Genomic DNA, 6000 nt, shown 5'->3' on the forward strand with positions numbered 1-6000 from the left:
TTGTTAATACACAGGAAAGAGGGACGACAAGAGATAAAAAAAATAAAACTAAAGAACTGAAAAACTTTCACGATGTGAACATGGATGACTAGCGAAGCTGTGGCGGAACAGAATTGTCAATAAAGGTATGAACTCATTATAACTCATTACTTGTTGAATGATAGATAAGCAAAGATAGGGACACTCATTCTCTGTCTTGTTTTTGTGGTTTTATATACATTTGCCTGGACGGCTAGCGTCTCATCGAGGATCCGGACAGAACTAAAAATGTGTGATGTTACAACACGCTCACCACGGTGTCAAAAACTTGCACGCTTGGAATACCTTCACAAGCGGAGAGTAGAAAGAAAGGGAACTAGGCAAGCAAGAGCTTTGAACGATCACAAACATAGTGTATACAAGCGAAGACATAGTCGAAGGCAGTCGCATAGTGAAAATATTTTGAAACATTTGAGCTAAAGAAAGTGCTGACTCAAGTGAATCCAAGCCAGCTGGTAAACACACACGCACTTGAGCTACCCACGTTCTTTAGCAGCTCACCCATCAAATACATATTAAACCTAGGTAGTTCTTATTTACGTAGAAGAAAAATTCACAAATTCCTAACAAAAATCCTTTTTTTCTAAAGCCTATAATACTCTTATGGCATACTAACATCATACCCAGTCACTCTATGCACATGGCCGGTACAAAGCTCTGCCAACACTACACTGTAGTATTCGATTTTTAACGGGAGAGCTGTTTAACGTTGAGTAGCAGACGTACAGGGCGTCGCTCAAATATCGGCGCACCAAAGAGGAGAGGAGGAAAACGCTAAGCGAACAAATGTGAGGAGCAGAGGCGGGGAGAAAACAGGCCGACGAGCAAGCGTGGGGAGAGAGTGTCGCAGCGCGAGTGTCGGTGAATCGGTGCGCCTGGTGATGCCGTAAGTTTCCCTGTTTCTTCATCCTTCGCTTAACAATTGCGACGGTGCCTGAGTTTTTTTGTCACTGAAATACTTATGTCATCCTTCTAACCCCTGTTTTTCTTTATATGGTACCAGCTATTGCAGGCCACTTGTTAAATTGATGGGCCACTGCTTTTTCAATTACTGTATAAGATGGCCTGCCTTAATTATTTTTGTTATTTTCTTGCTTGAAGGCCTCCGCAAATGATTTAGTTTAGCAAAGGGGTGCTGGAACAATTCAAAGTATGGAGTAGCTCCACGTTAGGAAACATAATGGTAACGAAATACTCGGTGAAGCGTTAGAGGCCTTGTCGTTATTGTGGGTAATGTAGCGCGATGCTCAATTCCGTAAAACATATATCGTGCCTGTGAGATTGCTTCCACTACCTTCAAATATAAGTAAGGACATGCTATCAATCATCCCATGCATTGTTCTTTCGTTCTTCCGTGGCCTTTTGTATGCAATAAAGTTTTTTTCAACCTACATCGTCCCCGGAAGCACGAATTCTACTTTTGTTGATATGGGCCTGTACTTTTATTGGCGCACGTGAGGCGCTGTTTATTGCATGAAAGTGTTTGTGAAATGCACCAAAGCCTCGCTAATCGTGCACCTAGTTTTTTTTCGTGGTTTTATTACGATGGTGTTATTAAAATGATTCTTCTAAAGTGTTATCCCCTAGTATTGAGGAGAAACATCTGTGGGCCTGCTAATTGCTACATTCGATGCATTTATTTAAACTTTAGCCACACGACTCAGAAGTACCGTGTTAGCGCCGGTGTAACCCCAGGACGGGGCTTTCTTGGTACAATTCCTGAAACAATTTTACAAAGGCTTCACCCCCCCCCCCGAACAAAGTTATTTCACGCATATATTTCAAGTAGAAAAAATATCCTCCATTTACACATATCACCAAGCCCGACTAATAAAGCATCTGAAGTACTCCATGTATATGGGCGGAAAAGAATTTTGGACATTAGTGGTCTCCCCTTACTTATAAAGGTGTATTGTGGCCGCAGATCCCGTTCATATGTCCCCTGGACGTGTGCGTAAGTGTGGGCTATCCCGTAGTCTATCAATACAACTATTTTCGCAGGGATATCAACGAAATCGACTACTGTTCCTTAATAAAATAATGTTACGTGAAGGGAGTACGTGTAGACTTCTTTACACACTGATAGCATGAATGGGGTTCCTTGATTAGTAGCCTTTCTTAATTATATCCTCCCCTCCAGGTTCTTGAAAATCTGTTGGGTCGTGGACGCGGTTCCTGTCTCTTACGGGTTCCAAGTTTCCAGCAATTAGAATGAATCTTCTTTTGTGTGTGCCTGGCTGTGGCGGACGTCTACATTTGTGGCACAACGGCACAGTGACATGAGTGCCAGATATGTCGACTAAATTCATGTATCAGTCACTGCCACCGCGATTACCAGCATGCAATCCGGCCTATGATCAGCTAAAATCGCCGGGTGTATGGCTTTTACAAATTCTTTACCCGATCTGCGTCAGGTGACAGTACCGAATGCGGGGGCCATTAGCAAACATGCCAGTCACATTCCTTTTTTTTTTCAAGCAATGTACACAGCTTCGCATTATTTAAACGTAATCGCAGCATCCGCGGAGCTGCGCTAAATCTTCGGTATATACTAATCCATGCATTGCAGTTGCTCAGTTTTTGTAATGGAGATAACCGCCAATTAGGGCAGCGTTTACGACATAAAAAAAGGCCCTTACCAAATAGCCTCTCCCAGAATCTTGGCATCACCATGGTAAGCCAGCCGGTTCACGAAAAGCCGGCGGTGTTTCTCACAAAAGGCGTTTAAGGCGACTACTACACCGCGTATTTCTGTGTTTTCATTTTTAGTTGGGTGAGGGAGGAAGGGGGAGATAGCCCGTCTCCAGTAGCAGATGTGAGCCGAGAATGCTTCTGAGATAAGCACCGAAGCTCCTTCGTCTCTCATCTGTTTACGGGGACCAAGGTCAATGTCTCTGAGTCGTATCAGACCTTAAGCAGTAATCCGACATTATTCCACTGTCGGAACGGCGCAGAGGTACAACCGCTCCTCTGATATGTTTTTATTTTTGTGGACGCCTCATAACATAAACACATTGTGTCTCTTCTGGCTGAACCTGTTGCAATGCATTAAGGATGTCAAATCATACGTGTATGCCTGGGTGTGTCGTTGAAGCATCTCTAAACAACACCTGGTCGGTATTTTAAATAAAAAATTAGGATTTGGTTGCGGAGCTTGTAAAACGTCAGCCTATGTATGCAGCAGAGAAATCTCACAAGCAAGAGAACCTTTCTTTCTCGATATTCCAACTATATAGTGAGCTTTAGAAAGTGAAATACAAATTAATACTGTTCTGCCTTTCGTTAAAGAGCGAAGCTACAGCAACACAACATACAAAGATAATGGTCTTCTTTTTTTCCAGGAAAGAGAAAAGTCCCTCCCTCAAGAAAACGCATTGCCGGGGGAGTTTATTCTTTATCCCGGAAAGCAAACTTTAGTGCAGGAACGAAAAAATACGGAGAAAGAAAAGGACGGCAGGTTGTGCTCAGTCCGGAACGTTCCGCTCTGTCGGGGAACGTTTATAAATGATGCTGCAACACCTTTCCACTCATTAGGGGTGACGCAGTCGTCAGGCAATTCAACAAGCAGGTCTTTGCAAGAAATATAGCGATTGGGAGCGTAGCTAACGAAAATGGGATTGGATCGATTGAAACTACATTGCCCTGGATGTGTAACATTGAAATGTTACTTTAGTTTATCGAAGTGCTCCTACTTCAGTCCGTACCTTTCAATACAGATTTTCAACTCCATTATTAAATTTGTTTTCAGGAGCTTCCCTGACAGTTTGGTCGTTCATGCAAGCATTGTTTGAGCTTCATTGTTATTCTTTGAGCCATGGGCCGTTTTTTTGTGTGTGTGTGCTGTGTGACAAGGAATAGTGGCGTCGGCACTATTATCGCTGTAGTGATACCGCTTTTGCGAAAGCTGATAGTGCGTTTGCGACCAGAAACAGCATCTGGCTCAGTCTGGCGTCGTGTTCCTCGTGGGTGCGCCCAAAGGTGCGCCCACGTGGGTGCGCCCAAAGGGTGCGCCCAGCAACCTGAAACTGTCTGCTTTATGCGGCCCTGGCGGCATTCATTCAACATTTCGGAAGAATACGAAAGAGTATATGTCAATTATATTATATTGCCTTTACACTAAATGTTTCCATGATGGTAATTTGCCTAAATATTGGAAAACAGGCCGGTTGGTACCTCTCCACAAATCAGGCGTCGCACATAACCCCTCTAGTAACCCACCAATCTCGCTTACTTCGGTTCCTTGCAAAATGCTTGAGCACATAATTTTTTCCAACCTTGTTAAGCATTTAGAATCAAATATTTTTTTTCATTGCTTGCAGCACGGTTTCCGCAAATTAGTTTCTTGTGAAACACAACTAATCACGTTTACTAACGATCTGCATGTCTATCTTGATTAAGGTTTTGTTACTGACTGTATACTATAAGATTTTGCCAAATCATTCGATAAAGTAAATCACCAGCTGCTATTACATAAATTAGTCCATTTTAAAATCGATCCATGAGTACTACAGTTTATTCGAATCTTTCTTGCTAACCGTACGCAGTTTGTATCCGTTAATGAAACTGACTCTCCCGAGGTAATGTACATTCAGGCGTAGCTCAGGGTTGTGTGCTGGGGCCTTTACTGTTTCTAATATACATTAATGACGTGCCTTCTAAAATTTCTTTTCCAGTTTGCCTTTTTGTTGACGATGGTGTGCTTTACGTTAAATTACTAACGACACTGATATTGTGGGTCTACAATCCGACCTCAACAACATTATTTCCTGGTGCAAACTCTGGCCCATGGATCTTAATGTTTTTAAATGTAATTGAATAAAAGTTTTGCGTAACAAACTACCTAGCCCTGACTACTTTCTCAAAGATACCTTACTAGAGTCAGTTGAATCCTACAAATATCTCGGTGTCACATAACAAATAACGTATCGTGGGCGCGCCACCTTTAATATGTAACATCTAATGCATGACACATGCTAGGTTACCTCAAAAGAAATTGCTCTCTGTCCCCGTCTTCCTTAAAAAAGCGGATATATATAACCTACGTTCTCTCTAGGCTTGAATACGCTTTATCAGTTTAGGCTCCTGGCTACGTAACTATCTAATAAAATTGAAGCTGTGCAAAACCGCTCCGCAAGGTTCATACTTTCTAACTATCACCGCACTTCCAGTGTTACTATCATCAAAACCGGCCTTTACCTTGCTACTTTTGTAACTCGCCCGAAACTGGCTCGCCTTTGTGTGCTGCATAAAGCGTATCCCCACAGCCCTTAATGACGTTGGTTAAAACCTCCCTTTTTCTTATCTGAACGCCTCGACCATCATTACAAGGTTCATATTCCGTGCCAGAACACCGTAACATACTCGCATTCTTTTTTACCACAAACATGCCATGATTGGAATAACCTGCCTGCGTAATTAGTCACCATTATTAACCATGAACGCTTTCGGGAGGCACTCGAAATTTTGGTGCGCTGATTTTCTGAACGCATTTTTTTCTTTCTCAGTTTTTGTTTGCTGTTGTTCGTTTACCGTTCACTTGTGCATCGCAGAAATTTTAAGCCATTTTTTTTAATTTTTTTTCTCGCCAGTGCTTTCTTTGTGTATTAGGCTGTCATTATGGTATTTCTTCTCGATGTGCTTCCCTGTTTGATTCTTTCTTGATACTTTCTGTATTTTGTAAACATTGAGGTTTACATGCTGTTTTTAAGTGTTATATGCATGTGCAAAATGTGATTTGTTTTCATGTGCGTGTTTGTATTTTACTTCTCCTAAACCCACTCCCCTCTATAATGATGTATGCCCTGAGGGTACAATAAATAAATAAATAAATAAATAAATAAATAAATAAATAAATAAATAAATAAATAAATAAATAAATAAATAATAATCAAATGAATAAATAAATAAATAAATAAATAACTAAAAGACCAGAATGTCGTCTACAATATTGCCGAACCATTC

This window comes from Haemaphysalis longicornis, unplaced genomic scaffold (assembly GCF_048455015.1).
Source record: "Haemaphysalis longicornis isolate Haplotype H1 unplaced genomic scaffold, Haemaphysalis longicornis Haplotype H1 scaffold_10, whole genome shotgun sequence".
Lineage (NCBI taxonomy): Eukaryota > Metazoa > Arthropoda > Arachnida > Ixodida > Ixodidae > Haemaphysalis > Haemaphysalis longicornis.